Source organism: Octopus bimaculoides, chromosome 8, assembly GCF_046866305.1.
Source record: "Octopus bimaculoides isolate indiv1 chromosome 8, ASM4686630v1, whole genome shotgun sequence".
NCBI classification, from domain to species: Eukaryota; Metazoa; Mollusca; class Cephalopoda; order Octopoda; family Octopodidae; genus Octopus; species Octopus bimaculoides.
In genome coordinates this window covers 39,980,932-39,999,721 of record NC_142935.1, presented here as the reverse complement: position 1 = coordinate 39,999,721, position 18,790 = coordinate 39,980,932, and the positions used below count along the sequence as shown (strand labels likewise).

The following is an 18,790-nucleotide window of genomic DNA, read 5'->3' as shown; positions in this document are numbered from 1 at the left end:
TATATATATATTATATACATACATTCATATATACACCTCCCCCCCACCACACACACACATATATATTTAATCCATAAACACATATAAAACATCGAAGGGTATATTTTTGGATCCTTGTGATTTGACGGCCAACACTTGTTTTCTTAACGAAACACTTTCAAACTTGGGACACTGGTAGAATGTGTCATACAAAACAACTTTTTCTCTTAGCCTTCTTAACAAAAAATTGTACATCGCAAGATATTTCATGTTAAAGTTGTCATATTTCTGTAATTTCAATCAATCACTGACGTCTATTCAGCTGAATACAGTCAGTGCTCTTTCGTAAACAATAAATTTCTGCCAGTGTTAAGTGTGTTATTCCCTGTGACATATTTCATCCGGTTTAATCGTAATTTATACGCATATATTGTTTATATAATAAATTACGCTGTGCGTATCTGTGTGTGTATATTTTTGCCATAACCTCACTCATAACCCAACCCTAACCCTAACCCTAACTCTAAAACCTGAACCCTAACCCTAAACTAGAGTTTGATTTGAAGAAGATTTGGCTGCTATTTCTAGAAAATGAAGCATTTGGTGGAGGTGCATTAATAATTCAAGTATTTTGATGGCTTTTTCCCCTTTGTTTACGAACAGTCTAGTTAATCGGAAATGTCAGAACTAACGGGGATTAATACCATATACACCATCACAGCACTAACTGTATTCAACTGAATAGACGTCAGTGATTAGTTGATATTATCGAAATAAGACAATTTTTAACGTGAAATAATTTCGAATACAAAATTTTTTTATCTGTTCTATACCACAAAATATAAAAGTATACGAAGTTTGAAAGTGTTTCGGTACCAAAAACACCACATAAAAAAATGTTGCCCGTCAAATCATAAAGGTCCATATTTTTTAATTTTCTTTCCCTCTGAAGATATTATGCTCAGGTCATATAAATATAAATTTAATATTTGCTTAATATTTAGCCGTAAAGTGAAGATGATTAATTTGCTGTTAATAATAAACAATTATTAACTTCCCAATCTCCAGATTCTTTTACTTCTTTGACATGTGTGTGTGTGTGTGTGTAATTAAGGTACTAAGAAGCATCAACTTTGCTAAAAATAAGTGAATAAGAATTCTTATTCACTTAGTTTTTTTTCTCCACTCCTAGAAATTTGCTGAATATACACATGAAACTCAGTAACATGGCTAGAAGATAAGTTCGATTTGGGTTTTTGTTTCAGTCTCGCCAGTATTTCATATTTTGCTCTGATTCATACACCTTGTCCGTATCATTACAATGTGGTTATATTTAGTTCCCGCCGTGTCTGGCTCTCTCGATCCCTCTATGCTTCTATGACTACCATTTCTCTCAAATGGTGATGGCCCTGCGGCGGAGACGGACTATATGTAATCTGAACCTCCCCCCCCCCACATTTTTTTTAACGGAATCCCACGTTTTAGGCTATGGAGATTCCGATTCTGAAAGAAAATTTCAAATATCTCGAAATTTTGAATTTGAGATTAAAAAAATTTTTTTTTCAGAATCGGAATTTCCCTTCCAATCTTTTCTAACTTTGGCTACTATGTTTCCAGATTACTGCTAATTAGGTGCCTCATTATTTTTCGAGGTGTTAAGTCTCATTTTCTAATATTCCTCATTACCAACATAACGATGATGGGCTATTAACTTACTATCTTGTCTTACTTACCTCTTAAAGATACCTTGGTATATTAAAACACAAACAATACCTTTATGTGGGGTCTCTCTATGTTTTTCTAGGTACTATGGCTAAAATATGAAATGCAATACACCATTTCGTAGTACCGCTATATTCTACAAAATGAAAACGATGCAGTCATTGTTTCATCATTCAGATGTATAGATAAATAAATAAAAAAATAATTTTACAAAGGTGGAATGATTAGAGGAGGTCTTCACAGTCATTTTAAGACAAAACCTGCTTCCTAATTTCGTTCCTTGCCAAGATATCGCATTCTGAAAGTCACAAAACTTTGACTGCATTTTTCTCAGTTTCTGAGTTGTGGTGCGTTCGACAGTGTGTTACTAAACGCCTCAAATATAGATGGTGGTGACAATGATGATATGTATGTGTCATAAGTTCGTCATACCATAAAAACTTGTTAATATCTACCCTAATAATTTTAATGCCACTTAGTTCTGATGTACTAATACCAATAACCAGTTAAAGCTTCTGTCTAAATCTGGGTTGAATTTTATTACTTCATTCTACATTAATGCTTATTCAGCTTGTATTTCATTGGATTGGATGGTAGATTTTAATTTGTAATTAGTAATAGTACATCAGGAAATTAATGGCTTTAGTATCATCGGATAAAAATTGTAGTTAGTCATCGTATTATGATGGACTTGTAACAGATACACACGCACGCACACACACATATGTATCATCATCATCGTTTTAATGTCCACTTTTCTATTCAGGCATGGGTCAGATGGAGTTTATTCAGGCAGATTTTTGGAGGCCAGATGCCCTCATCTGTAATAGTTCCTCATGTCTAGACATGTTCTTGCAACATATTACAAATGAAGGACACTCCTTGTATGACAATGACTCTCATTTACAACCACCACATGATGTCAAGACAAGGAGAAACACACACACATGCATTTATGTGTGTGTATGTATATATATATATATATGTATGTATGTATATATATATATATATGTATGTGTATATATATATATATATATATGTATGTATATATATATATATATATGTATGTATATATATATATATATATATCATCATCATCATCATCATCATCATCATCGTTTAACGTCCGCTTTCCATGCTAGCATGGGTTGGACGATTTGACTGAGGACTGGTGAAACCGGATGGCAACACCAGGCTCCAGTCTAATTTGGCAGAGTTTCTACAGCTGGATGCCCTTCCTAACGCCAACCACTCAGAGAGTGTAGTGGGTGCTTTTACGTGTCACCCGCACGAAAACGGCCACGCTCGAAATGGTGTCTTTTATGTGCCACCCGCACAAACCAGTCCAGGGGCACTGGCAACGATCTCGCTCGAAAATCCTACGGGAGCCAGTCAGGCGGTACTGGCAACGGCCACGCTCAAAATGGTGCATCTCATGTGCCACCCGCACAAGAACCAGTCCAGGGGCACTGGCAACGATCTTACTTGGCTTGCCGGGTCTTCTCACGCACAGCACATTTCCAAAGGTCTCGGTCAGTAGTCATCGCCTCGGTGAGGCCCAATGTACGAAGGTCTTGCCTCACCACCTCAGCCCAGGTCTTCCTGGGCCTACCTCTTCCACGGGTTCCCTCAACTGTTAGGGTGTGGCACTTTTTCACGCAGCTATCCTCATCCATTCTCACCACATGTCCATACCAGCGCAATCGTCTCTCTTGCACGCCACAACTGATGCTTCTAATGTTCAGCTTTTCTCTCAAGATACTTACACTCTGACGGGTATTCACATTGACATTACACATCCAACGGAGCATACTGGCTTCATTCCTTGCGAGCTTACGTATGTCCTCAGCAGTTACAGCCCATGTTTCACTGCCATGTAGCATGGCTGTTCGTACGCATATATATATATATATATATATATATATATATATATATATATATATATATATATATATATATATATAAATATATATATATATATATAAATTTAGATACACAAACGAAAGAGCAACTAGTAGTTTCATGCATAGTTTATAAATAGCCATGTTCAAGTATCCCAAAAGCTTTGAAGCTATTAGGTCTTTCGGTTGTATATTTTAATTGATATTTATCTCACTGGATCGATTCTACCTCTATTGGATCCATAAACTATATATATGTATGTATATATGTATATTATTATATTTCGAGATGGTCTTTCTGCCCCACCCAAATAAACACATGCGCTATATATTTTTTCTTCACTCGTTTATTATTTCATTACTTTATTATTTTAACTCATGTTTATTGTCCGGCGCACATAAGGATACACACCTTAGAAGAATAGAATGGACTAAGTGGAGCAAGAACACGTACGGAAATGAAAAGTGTCACTGAAGAGGTCACAGATGTGTGACGAAAGATTTCTGGATAATGGACATGAGTTAAAATAATTAAAAAAAACTAAGAAAAGTAATAAATGAGTGAAGACAAAATATATAGTGCGCGTGTTTATTTGATAAAAAAAAAATGGTGGTGCTGGTGATGCTAGTGGTTTTGATGATAACAATGATGATGATGATATTGACTACGATGACAATAAAGTTACCACCATCGCTGCCAAAAATGATGACAATGAAACACAATTTGATAGATTATGCCCCAAAGCAATACATCAACCATTTAAGTTGGCATGCTATTTGGTCCACCTTGATGTAGGAAACAATTTGACATTGGACAGATATTTTGATAATGTCTCACAGAGCTCAATTGTTATTTCCAGAGGAAAATAACCCTTGAATTTCTTCAACTCATTTTAGCACCAAGAAACTGTATTAACGTTGCCACTTTTGTTGTTGTTTCTGTTGCTGCTACAGCTGTTACTGCTACTGCTGCTGTTGTTGTTGTTGTTGTTGCCGTTATTGTTATTTAGCCTCATATCCAATGCGCTAGCTAATGAGTATGCCAGCTGAGGAAACCCTTCTGTTTGCTCTCCTTTCCATTTAGAGTTTACTGTCTCTATAGGATTATACAACATACCCGAAATTGCTGCCCCCCCCCATAAAAGCAATGCTTAGGGCAAGCCACACTCTCTACAGCTGGTGGAGATGGTGGGATGAATGTGGGTGTAATTGAACTGACTTATAATCAAAGACATTCTAGATTTGACCTTCCCATTTTTTTTTGTATGAATGTTTTGCATGAATGTTCAATATAAGGCAAACTTCCTATTGTTAACATCATCATCATCATCATCATCATCATCATCCACCCTACCTGGCCACCAGTCAGTCCATCAGTAATGTCCTGTAGTAGTTGCTGGTGTGTCCAGAGTCACTGAAAGCATTCTTGGGAAAGAGAGGGAGGTTTGACTGGTTTTGTTTCCCAGCAAATCAGGTGCCTACATCAAAGCTTCCTTATTGTCCTATAACCACTAACTTACAACTCCGTCTAACCCAAACACTACTGCTACCACCACCACCAATACTGTTACCACCACTGACACCCCCCCTCCCACCACCACCATTACTGCTACCACCCCACCACCATTTCCACCATCGCTGCTGCTACCACCACCACCACCATCGCTATCACCAATGTCACTACCTCCACCACCACCACCACCACCACAGAACTAATTACCTCTGCCAAATTGTATACAATCATAAAAAAATCTAAAAATCTATAGATAAGAGAAAGAGGATTAAAAATAATCATCCAGATCGAAGACTTTTTTAATATTTTATTTTAATAAATTTCTTGTATAGAAATCCTAAAGGGAAAAATAATAAAGAGGTAAAAACAAAAAAAAAAAAGTAATGATTTTGTAATTAAGTTGATAATAGCACAGAATAATATGAAAAACAAAACATTTATAAATGTACAATAACATTGTAGGTGTGAACAATCAGGGAGTGTAAAATTGTGAGATATTGACTATTAACCATTACTATTATGACTATCATCATCATCATTATTATTATTATTATCATTATTATTATTATTGATCTTATTATTACTATTCCTATTATCGTTATTACTACTGCTACTACTACTATGATTATCATCATCATCATCATCATCATTATTATTACTATTTCTGTTATCATTATTACTACTGCTGCTACTACTATGATCATCATCATCATCATCATCGTTTAACGTCCGCTTTCCATGCTAGCATGGGTTGGACGATTTGACTGAGGACTGGTGAAACCGGATGGCAACACCAGGCTCCAGTCTGATTTGGCAGAGTTTCTACAGCTGGATGCCCTTCCTAACGCCAACCACTCAGAGAGTGTAGTGGGTGCTTTTACGTGTCACCCACACGAAAACGGCCACGCTCGAAATGGTGTCTTTTATGTGCCACCCGCACAAGCCAGTCCAGGGGCACTGGCAACGATCTCGCTCGAAAATCCTACAGGAGCCAGTCAGGCGGTACTGGCAACGGCCACGCTCAAAATGGTGCATCTCATGTGCCACCCGCACAAGAACCAGTCCAGGGGCACTGGCAACGATCTTACTTGGCTTGCCGGGTCTTCTCACGCACAGCCCATTTCCAAAGGTCTCGGTCCGTAGTCATCGCCTCGGTGAGGCCCAATGTACGAAGGTCTTGCCTCACCACCTCAGCCCAGGTCTTCCTGGGCCTACCTCTTCCACGGGTTCCCTCAACTGTTAGGGTGTGGCACTTTTTCACGCAGCTATCCTCCTCCATTCTCACCACATGTCCATACCAGCGCAATCGTCTCTCTTGCACGCCACAACTGATGCTTCTAATGTTCAGCTTTTCTCTCAAGATACTTACACTCTGACGGGTATTGACATTGACATTACACATCCAACGGAGCATACTGGCTTCATTCCTTGCGAGCTTACGTATGTCCTCAGCAGTTACAGCCCATGTTTCACTGCCATGTAGCATGGTTGTTCGTACGCATGCGTCATACAGTCTGCCTTTTACTCTGAGTGAGAGTCCCTTTGTCGCCAGCAGGGGTAAGAGCTCTCTAAACTTTGCCCAGGCTATTCTTATTCTAGCAGCTACACTTTCAGCGCACCCACCCCCACTACTAACTTGGTCGCCCAGATAGCGGAAGCTATCGACTACCTCTAGTTTTTCACCCTGGAATGAGATAGAAGTTGTTTCCTGTTTGTTTGCAGTCTTTATTGCACCTGAACATCTGCCACAAACAAAAACTAACTTGCTAGTTAACCTGCCTTTGATGTTGCTGCACCTCTTATGTGTCCATAGCTTGCACCGGGTACATCTTATAGAGTTACTACCTACTCCTTTTCTACATACTGAGCAGGGCCATCTACCTGAAGGGGTTTGTGTTTTATCTACCTTCCTACTTATTAGGATTTTGGTTTTAGCTAGGTTGACTCTAAGGCCCTTCAATTCTAGACCTTGCTTCCACACCTGAAACTTCTCCTCTAGTTCTGATAGTGACTCCGCAATTAGGGCAAGGTCATCAGCATAGAGGAGCTCCCAGGGGCAACCTGTCTTGAACTCCTCTGTGATTGCCTGGAGGACTATGGTAAATAATAGGGGGCTGAGGACGGAACCTTGGTGGACCCCTACCTCTACCCGGAATTCATTGCTGTACTCATTTCCAACCCTCACCTTACTGGCCGCATCTCTGTACATGGCTCGCACAGCTCTCACTAGCCATTCTTCTATCCCAAGTTTCCTCATTGACCACCAGATAAGGGATCGGGGGACCCTGTCAAAGGCTTTCTCCATGTCAACGAAAGCCAGGTACAGAGGTTTATCCTTGGCTAGGTATTTCTCTTGCAACTGTCTCACTAGAAATAAGGCATCAGTAGTGCTTTTACCTGGCACGAACCCAAACTGCATCTCATCTAAATTGATTCGCTCCCTAATTAGTTGGGCTATGACCCTCTCTGTAACTTTCATAACCTGATCTAACAGCTTGATGCCTCTGTAATTATTTGTATCTAAAGCGTCCCCTTTACCTTTGTAGCAGTTGACTATGATGCTGCTACACCAGTCATAGGGTATGACTCCTTCGTGTATCACCTGGTTCGTAATACGGGTGACTAGGCTATAGCCAACACTGCCAGATATTTTGAGCATCTCTGCAGTGATTCCTGATGGGCCGGGGGCTTTCCCGGTCTTCATACTCTTAATTGCTTTATCTACCCTGGTACTATCAACTCGGATAGCTGGTCCCTCTATTGGGTCGACATAAGGCAGGCTCTCTTTCTCCCATTCATTCTCTTTATTAAGCAATCTATCGTAGTGGCATCTCCAGACCTCTTTCTTTGCATCCTCATTTAATGCAAGCGTACCATCATCCATGCGAACACATTTCTCTCCTACAACATCACTATTCTCTCTCCTACACTGTCTTGCAACCCGAAATACCTCGAGTCTTTGGTCCTCACGGCGCAGAACATTGGCAAATCTTTCCTTATCTGCTTCCCCTCTGGCTAAATAAACCTGTCGCCTAGCCTCCCTTCTGGCACATTGGTACAATTCCCTGCTACCACCGTTCTTCCAGTCCTTCCAAGCTTGTTTCTTTTGTCTAATAGCCCTGTCTACCTCCTTGTTCCACCACCACATTACTCTGGGTTGGGAGGGGACCTTACACCACCCACAAATCTGGTCGGTGGCTTTCAACAGGTTGTCCCGCAGAAATCTCCAATTGTCTTCCACGTTGTATGATGCTATATCCCCTTCTATTTCGTTAAATGCTTCAAGTAACTTGTCTCTAAGTCTCTGTCCGTTTGCAGGGTCTTTAAGCTTCCACACCCTTCTTCTCCAAGCCTGTCTAATTCTGGGCACCCATTTTGCCTTGATCCCAAAGTCGCTAACTACTAATCTATGTTGTGGGGTACATTCTTCGCCAGGGTAGGTTTTGGCATTTATAAGCCGCCCTCTTTCCCTATTTCTGGCGAGGATGTAGTCGATTTGGCTAGAGTGTCTGCCGGAGCGGTAGGTGACTAGGTGACTGGCAGGTTTCCTGAAGTTGGTATTGCAGACCATAAGATTGGTTGCATCACAGAACTCCAGCAGTCTGGTTCCCTCCTCGTTGCGGGAACCGAAGCCATAGCCTCCATGTATGCCATGGAAGCCCCCAGCACGACGTCCGACATGACCGTTGAAGTCTCCAGCCACAAAGAGAAGGTCCCTGTCACTCGTCGACGAGGTAGTTTGCAAGAGGGTGTCATAGAATTGGTCTTTCAGACCATCTGGTAGCCCAGGTTGAGGTGCATAGGCTGAGATGACAGTAGCTAATCTATGATGAAGCACTAGTCTGATCTTAAGTACTCTGTCACTTACTCTAACGACCTCGATTACCTTATCCACCCATTTCTCCGCTAGAAGTATTCCTACGCCCCCGACCCCGTCAGTGTCAGTGTTCCCTGCCCAGAAAATCTTGTACCTGTGTTCTTTGCCTGTGAGGAACCTTGCAGAACCTCCTCTCCATCTTACTTCCTGGATGCAGCACATATCTACGCATCTCCGTTCAAGCATCTCAACAATTTCACCAGATCTACCTTTCAGCGTGCCGACGTTGAGAGTGCCAATCCTAACAGTATGGGTGTTGGGGGTGTGGGCCTGTAGCCTGGGAAGAGGAAAAGCAGTGTCGTGTACCTGAAAAGAAAACTTGCAATTGGAAGAATTCATAAGCAAAACATTACCTACAACCTGCAAACATTTCTCAACCTTAATGCGCTACCCAAAGGTAGGGGAGAGGATGGCCAAGGCCACTAGATGGGTTCCGGGAGACAGCCGAGGTTGACAGGATGACAAAGGGATGAACTTCCGGTGGAGGGGGCGGGATGACAGAGGAATGAACTTCCGGTGGAGGGGGTGGGATGACAGAGGAATGAACTTCCGGTGGAGGGGGTGGGATGACAGAGGAATGAACTTCCGGTGGAGGGGTGGGATGACAGAGGAATGAACTTCCGGTGGAGGGGTGGGATGACAGAGGAATGAACTTCCGGTGGAGGGGGTGGGATGACAGAGGAATGTACTTCCGGTGGAGGGGTGGGATGACAGAGGAATGAACTTCCGGTGGAGGGGGTGGGATGACAGAGGAATGGACTTCCGGTGGAGGGGGCGGGATGACAGAGAAATGAACTTCCGGTGGAGGGGGTGGGATGGCAGAGGAATGAACTTCCGGTGGAGGGGGTGGGATGACAGAGGAATGAACTTCCGGTGGAGGGGGTGGGATGACAGAGGAATGAACTTCCGGTGGAGGGGGTGGGATGACAGAGGAATGAACTTCCGGTGGAGGGGGTGGGATGACAGAGGAATGAACTTCCGGTGGAGGGGGTGGGATGGCAGAGGAATGAACTTCCGGTGGAGGGGGTGGGATGACAGAGGAATGAACTTCCGGTGGAGGGGGTGGGAGGGCGGGTTACCGCCAGCGAGTAGAGAGGGCTCTTAATTGTAGATTTTAAATATTTGAGAGACAACAATGCATAAATCGTAATTTTTTAAAAGAGCAATGAATTCTGGGTGATTAGAATATAACGTAGCATGAATTTAGGAAGCTTAGAAAATGAATAAGCATGAATTTAAGACAACAACTGAATTCAATTGAATTTCATGGAGAGAAACAAGATAAATAATAAGGGACAAAACTAAAGCGCAAGGTATTGAGATGTTTGAGGCCGTAAATAAATAAAAATCTCTATCTTATCTGCATCTTGGGTATTTCGTCGTAGTACGTCAGCGAGATAATTTAGAATGGGTTTCTCATTTATATATAGCCAGAACCTGAAGACCTTAAAGGAAAAACTACGAAGGGGGAGAGAGAGGATGGAGGGGTAGACAGAGGCATGGCGGGAGAAAAGATCATCATCATCATCATCATATATATATATAAAGAGAGAGAGAGAGAGAGAGAGAGAGAGGGGGGGACCAGTCAAGCAGCACATCACGCTGTAATTCTTGGGCTGAGAAATCAACACTTAAAAGCCATAATTTTAAGGAGCGATAAGAATTTTTGAATAAAGGAAAATGGGTAGTGGTGGTGGGTAGGTACCGCCAGCGAGTAGAGAGGGCTCTTAATTGTAGATTTTAAATATTTGAGAGACAACAATGCATAAATCGTAATTTTTTAAAAGAGCAATGAATTCTGGGTGATTAGAATATAACGTAGCATGAATTTAGGAAGCTTAGAAAATGAATAAGCATGAATTTAAGACAACAACTGAATTCAATTGAATTTCATGGAGAGAAACAAGATAAATAATAAGGGACAAAACTAAAGCACAAGGTATTGAGATGTTTGAGGCCGTAAATAAATAAAAATCTCTATCTTATCTGCATCTTGGGTATTTCGTCGTAGTACGTCAGCGAGGATCATTATTATTATTATTATTATTATTATTATTATTGATCTTATTATTATTACTATCCTATTATCGTTATTACTACTGCTACTACTACTACTACTATTGTTATTATTATTATTATCATTACTTTTTGGCTTGACTCAGGTTCAGCCTTATTCCTGGTAGGATTCATGTGGGTAGCAGGTTTGCTATTATTATTATCGAGTGAGCGAGCAGTGCATGCCATCAAAGTGACACTGGGGTAAAATATACGAAGCCCATTATATCCATCATGACTACTCGTCTGATAAGGGTACACCAGGCACATGCATCACAACCATATGTGCACAACATGGTGTCCTCATATCAAGATAAACAGCACAAGACCTTGCAGATGGGGCCCAGTAAGAATTTTTGTCAAGTCAAGAAGCCCATCCTGCTCAAAAGGTCCCTGAATAAGGGTTGTTTAAGGATGTTGAACGAAACAGCCATGTTTCCAAAGGTGAATTATCCAAACCCCAAAGAATTCCTCACAATGCATGGTTATGATGCTCCCCAACAATGTCTGCCTATTATTATTATTATTATTATTGTTGTTGTTGTTATTTTTATTATTATTACTATTACTGTCATTATTGTTGTGGTTGTTATTGTTGTTGTTGTCTTCTTTTCTTTTCCTCATTTCAATGGGACATTCTAACCACATGGGAGCTAGACAATAAAATATTAATAATTCAACTCACAACACATCAATTTAACTTCATTACATAAAGATTATTGTTATGGAATCATATTATATATTACACAGCAACATACAAAGAAATACTAGGAAAATAGTTTCTTTATATATAAGCATAAAGTCTATGATTTCTATCACATATTTTTTTTCTATATATATAAAGAAAAAAGAAAAAAAATTCAGGAATTTATGATGCTGATTCCTTATTTTCAAGTAAATTACAGCAGCTCTAAATTTTTACTAACATTGATTCCATATCCATTTTCCTACACAGTCGTAGGTATGAATGTTTGAAATACAACAAGCTTCCTATTCATCATCATCATCATCATCATCCTTATCATCATTATCAACCCATCCTGGCCATCAGTCACTCCATCGGTAATGTCCTGTAATAGCTCCATTGGTATAGTTGCTGGTGTGTCCAGCAACATGATTCTACTTGAAATATTTTGTATTGATTTTGTTTGATTTGATATCACAATTTGTAAATAAGGTAACGAGTTGGCAGAGTCATTAGAGTGGCAGTTAAAATGCATTGCAGTATTTACACTGAATCTCTGCACACTGAGTTCAAGTCCTAGTGAAGTCAACTTACCCTTTTTTTCTTTTAGGAGTTAAAAAATCATACCAATCCAGGATGGTAGGTTAGTGGAAATTTCAGAATGTCAAACTGGAAGGTTTACGGTGTTTGTTTCAGGATTTTGTGTTCTGTGTTCAAATCTTGCCATGGCCTAATCGGGTAGTGGACATAACTTACCTCTCAGTTTAATGTCATTACTAGTTCTGGCCCATGCTAGTATCATATAATTGGCACTCATGCCAGTGGCACATATAAAGCACCCATTACACTCTTGGAGTGGTTGGCTTTAGAAGAGGCATCCAGCGGTAGAAACCAAACCAAATCAGACTGGAACTTAATGCTGCTCTCCAGCTTACCAGTTTCAGTTAGACCATCCAAACCATGCCAGTATGAAAGGCAGATGCTAAATGATGATAATGATGACTTGGTTCTTGAGTACCTTTAGTGGGGTTCCCTCTGTTACAAGCATTCAAGCCAAATGTCAGGGTTAAGGATACCTCCTTCCCTCTCACCAATCTCAAAGGCCCTGCAAAAGGGATTTCCCTTCTGACTAAAAATAAATAGATAAAAATCTGCTACATATGAAATCTATCTTCTCTGATAAGCACTTTTAACTCTTTAACATTCAGATTACTCTGTCAAATCTGATGCTTATTTATCCAAATTGTTTGGAATTAATCAAGCATTATCTTTTAGTTTAGAAATGTTGATGATGTGACTGTTTAGTTTTAGAATGACATTGTAGGGTTGAGGTGAGAGGCTGGATCTGGTCAGTTTCAACATAAAACAGGTTCAATATTTCAGTCAGATATGATCAGATTGAAAGCTAAAAGGTTAAGGCCTATCACACCTTTTGTATGTCTTTTGATTACATTGAGAACACCTTATACAATTTTTATCAACTCCTTTTCTCTAAGCAGGACACAAATATTTCCATGATATTGCTAGGGTGCAGTATTCCTTCATATTTACTAAACATTTTGCTTTCAATAGCCTTTTATTTCTGGATTTTGCTTTCATGTCCAGAATTTCACCTTCAGTTTTTCTACTAATTCTGCTACAAGACCCAAATCATCAACACATAGTTGTTCCCAAGGATAGGGGATCTTGAATTCCTCTGTTATGGCTTAGAGGTCTAGAATAGATAAAAAGGGAACTGAAATCGAGCCCTGATGTACCCCCCACCTGCACACTAACTTCTTCACCCAAATTCATTGGTGATTTTCACCTTGTGAATAACCCCTTCATACAGGGCTTGTATAGCCTTCATAAGTATGTTTTTAGTACTAAATAATTTTTAACACTACATCTTTAAAGGGATTTTTCCCAGATGATAAACTGCAGATCCTGGCATTTAAGCAACACATGTACATTAAGTATGTGGTATCAGTGATCTTCATATGTATATATGCATAGATGGTTAAACCGTAATCCCTCCACACGGGACTTCTTTTCATACGGGACTATTTGTGACGCACATGGAATAGATTTCTTTGAGGTGAGATGCCTGAACTCACTAGCCGATGAATTCGTAAGTGCCTTTCTTATCGTTGATTTTTGGTGTCGCATGGCCAAAGATTACCGTGAATTTTTTTAGAGACACTTTCAAATTTATCAGAATATTTGGGCTGAAGATTGGAATAGTGAAATTTCCATTCACTTAACCATGAAACGATTCGTATCCAATTAACTAAAGGCTTGGTTTGTTTACGCTTTTCCCTCCGGTTTTTTGTTCTATGTGTGCCATAAATATCGCCATCCGCATTAGAGAAAAATTTGTAGTTTGGAATCAGTAGTTCTTTGACTGCTATTTCTAAATTTTCAGTATGTTGGAGAAGCAACTCAATTGCTAATCCCTGTATATTTATGATGATAAATAGTTTTACCGATAAAGGTTTTTTTCATACTGAACTACTTGGCAAAATTGTTAATTATTAATTCTATTATTAATTGACGATTCTCTACCCTTATTCTTGTATATATATATATATATATATATATATAGAAAGATAGACAGACAGACAGACAGATAGATATGAGGTGGTATCAAAAGGTTCCCAGACTAATAAAAAATTTACCTAAGTTTTAACATCGTCTCCTTCAAAATAGTATTCCTGCCACTTTTGGAACCAGTCCTGGAAATCATTTTCCATAAGCAATTCAAGGATCTGCAATCTGCAATTCGTTCTGGATGTCAATAACAGTGTTAAAACGGTGACCTTTGAGCTGCATAGTCATCTTGGGGAAGAGATGGAAGTCTGCAAATGCTAAAGCTGGGAAATAGGGTGGATGTGGAAGTGATGCGATGTTGTTTTTGGAGAGTAACTCACAAGTGTAGAGAGCTTGGTGTCGACAGGGTGCATTGACATCGTGACAAATTCAGTTCTTCATGCCTCACAGATCCATTCTCTTTTGCCAAATGTTCTTCCTCAAATGCTCCAAAATGTCATTGATTGTCCTCCAATGATTCCCATACACAAGCTGATGAATTTTCTCCACATTTACGGAGATGACATTCTTGGCAGGTCTTCTAGATCTTTCATCGTCTTCCAGAGACATTCTTTCATTTTTGAAGCACCCATGCCACTCAAAACATTGTGCATGACTCACTGCTTCTTCACCATAAGCTTACCAAAGCATGCTCAATGCCTCTGTAGCAGACTTGCCAAGTTTAATGCAAAATTTTACGACTCTGTTCCAACTTCCTGTTCATGACAAAAATCACAGACTACAACATACATGTGATTACAAAAACACAAATTTCACAACTTTCGAAGTAAACACGATGATGTCCCTTGGCACACTGCCTTGTGAAAGTCACAACTAGCTCTCATTGTGAACACAACCATTTGTCGGTGCACTATAGAACTAGTCAGGAACTTTTTAATACCACCTTATTTTTTTTATTTAAAAGTTTATTTTGCCTTATTGTATACCAAATTACTACAGTCTACCACTCTCTTCTCTTCAACCTCAATAGCACTGGTGTTACCAAAAACAAAAGAAGACCCAGTACACACTGTAAAATACTTGGTGTTAAGAAGAGCATCCAGCCATAGAAACCATGACAAAGCAGACAGTGGGGCACAATGCAGTTCTTGGATACAACGGATTCTATCAAACCATCCAACCCATACAAACATGGAACATGGACGTTAAATAATGAAGATGGCTATGATGATGATGGTTAATGTGAAAAGAAAAGGAATGAACATCATAAACCTCCATTTCCCTCCCTTCTCCTATGATCAAAAAACAATTTGGTTCCATACCTATACAAGATATGTTAATTATATTTCTAAATTTTTATATTTTGCGTGTTTTTTTTTTGTAAGTAATTTCTATGCAACTAACTGCATTGTGCTGTATAAAGCTTCATGCGTGCACACAGCTACGTGGATGAAAGCACTGAGAAAAAATATAAACCAGAAACAGTAATTTGACCACAAATTTAATTATTCATATTCCATTGTCCAGTTCCCCGGAGGAGGTGGAAGGGTAGAAAAATTGTATGAAATAGGAAGAGAGTAATTAATGATGATGATGTTGGTAACAACATCAACAACATAAATTTTTTATGATAATAACAACATTTATTAAAACTAATACAACCAAAAACAATCGTGATGATGATGATAATAACAACAACAACAATAATGTTAAGAACTTCACACCTAATATTGTTTGTGTACATTTGTGAATAGTTTTGCTATTTAAGTTCTGATAACTGCAAATACAATACAGTTTACATCATATATGCATGCATGTATGTATGTATGTATGTATTATTATTATCATTGTTATTATTATTTTTATTATTATCATCATTATTATTTCCTATAGGATTATCACAAAGAGATTATGGAAACAAAATATCAAATTCTTTGATGTAAATAATCATTTTCATTCCACTTGCTTTTGTTTTTGTTTTTGTTTTATATATATTTTGTCTAAAATCGCTTTTTGTTTTAGTTTTGATAACAGTTACAGTAGCGAAAGAATTTTATCTAATCACACATGCATATGTGCATGCACAACCACATACACACACACACACACACACACACACACACACACACACACACACACACACACATATTATGTTTGATAGCATTATCAAGAAATATGTAAATATATAGTACTTGAAACAAACTTGCAGTGTAATATATATATATATATATATATATATATATATATATAGAGAGAGAGAGAGAGAGAGAGAGATGTAGTATATATATATATATATATATATATATATATACATAGGCACATATGCAAAACACACACATACATACATTTATATAGGTATATGAATATAATAATTCAAACAACGGTTTTTCAAGCAAAGTTACTAATAGTTTCATGACTTTAGCATTGAAACTATTAGTAACTCTATTATCAGATTATGCTATATATTTGCCTTAACCTTTTGGGGAAAAAAAACTCTGTTCCTGTCAAGGAGCAAAACTCTTCGGTGGTAGGAATGCGTTCTTTACCTTCAACACTATACAGGAATCAGAAGAGTCGTTTAACAATAAGAATGTTATTGGAAGTTCCTATTGTGATGAATGACAGGAAAGAAGATATTTACACCAAGTGAAGCAATTCAACAGTTTTTATGGAATTCTAGCAATTACCTATATTCAATTGTGTCATAAGCATTGTCATCATGGTCTTTGGTTAATGTTGAGTGCAATAAATTATTGTAGCAGTTGGCCATGGTTGTCTTTCAGTTACTGTTAACTATTTATGACTAATGTCTTTCAAAACAAGGTGTCAAAGACGAAATTGTTAATGACAATCCTATATATTGTTTGTTCTGAAAAAGGTACTTGTTTACAAAAGCTGAGGTTTAATGAGTTAAATACCTGTTGGGTCCGTTGAATGTTTTGCTGGTCAACTAATGACTGATAAAAAAAGAATTCATGTGTTTTTCAGACTTGAACAGGTTAGTTGTTTGCTGCCATCATCAAACTTTGACTTATTAGGTGGGAGGTTGATTGCAAGAACATTATCTTTTACCAGGAATTCTGCCAGAGGATGTGTAGAAATTTTGTCTAAAACAAGCTTTATTTTACATTTGTGCTTCAGGCTAATAGTAAACCTTTGTTTAAAAAATGAAATAATTTTCAATTCAATCCAGTGTAATGTCAGTTGTTAGCCATCATTTTTAGTTGGAATGATAAATTACAGGTAACAGGTAATGAGCTCCAGGATGTAAACTTATACCATTGATCAACAACTTGCACCTGACTGTTCGTGCAACCCAGCACAGTGATATGATCTTTCAATGCTTTGTAACCTGTTAGGGACTCTACATCCTCAGTTGTCAGTGTTCTTTTTGGTGTAGAATTCAAAAACCATGCTGTCTCATCAGAATTGTAGATCTTTTCAGAGCTTAATTTTTCCTCTGAAACAAAATTAGCAACCTTATCAACAAATTTAGCAGCTACCTACAAGTCTGCTGAACATTTTTCACCATGCACAGCATGAAGCAGTGAGCTGTGTCAAATGTCAATCCCTGAAATGCTATGGGCAACCCTCACTCTCATTATATTCAAAATCTAAGCTTTATCTGTTATGAAATTTTGGAGGCTTGTTCCTTCATTAAATTCATCTCCAGACAATTCTACACCATCATCATCATCGTTTAACGTCCGCTTTCCATGCTAGCATGGGTTGGACGATTTGACTGAGGACTGGTGAAACCGGATGGCAACACCAGGCTCCAGTCTGATTTGGCAGAGTTTCTACAGCTGGATGCCCTTCCTAACGCCAACCACTCAGAGAGTGTAGTGGGTGCTTTTACGTGTCACCCGCACGAAAACGGCCACGCTCGAAATGGTGTCTTTTATGTGCCACCCGCACAAGCCAGTCCAGGGGCACTGGCAACGATCTCGCTCGAAAATCCTACAGGAGCCAGTCAGGCGGTACTGGCAACGGCCACGCTCAAAATGGTGCATCTCATGTGCCACCCGCACAAGAACCAGTCCAGGGGCACTGGCAACGATCTTACTTGGCTTGCCGGGTCTTCTCACGCACAGCCCATTTCCAAAGGTCTCGGTCCGTAGTCATCGCCTCGGTGAGGCCCAATGTACGAAGGTCTTGCCTCACCACCTCAGCCCAGGTCTTCCTGGGCCTACCTCTTCCACGGGTTCCCTCAACTGTTAGGGTGTGGCACTTTTTCACGCAGCTATCCTCCTCCATTCTCACCACATGTCCATACCAGCGCAATCGTCTCTCTTGCACGCCACAACTGATGCTTCTAATGTTCAGCTTTTCTCTCAAGATACTTACACTCTGACGGGTATTCACATTGACATTACACATCCAACGGAGCATACTGGCTTCATTCCTTGCGAGCTTACGTATGTCCTCAGCAGTTACAGCCCATGTTTCACTGCCATGTAGCATGGTTGTTCGTACGCATGCGTCATACAGTCTGCCTTTTACTCTGAGTGAGAGTCCCTTTGTCGCCA

General features: G+C 39.3%; 1 long non-coding RNA gene across 1 annotated transcript in view; it reads left to right on the top strand.

Moving 5' to 3' along the window:
• LOC149134363 (uncharacterized) overlaps positions 1-16,255 on the top strand; it is a 28,994-nt gene extending 12,739 nt beyond the window's left edge. The window contains exon 3 of the long non-coding RNA XR_016242761.1: positions 15,292-16,255. This is a non-coding gene — a long non-coding RNA (uncharacterized LOC149134363). The remainder of the gene's footprint in view (positions 1-15,291) is intronic.
• Positions 16,256-18,790: the final 2,535 nt, after the last annotated feature.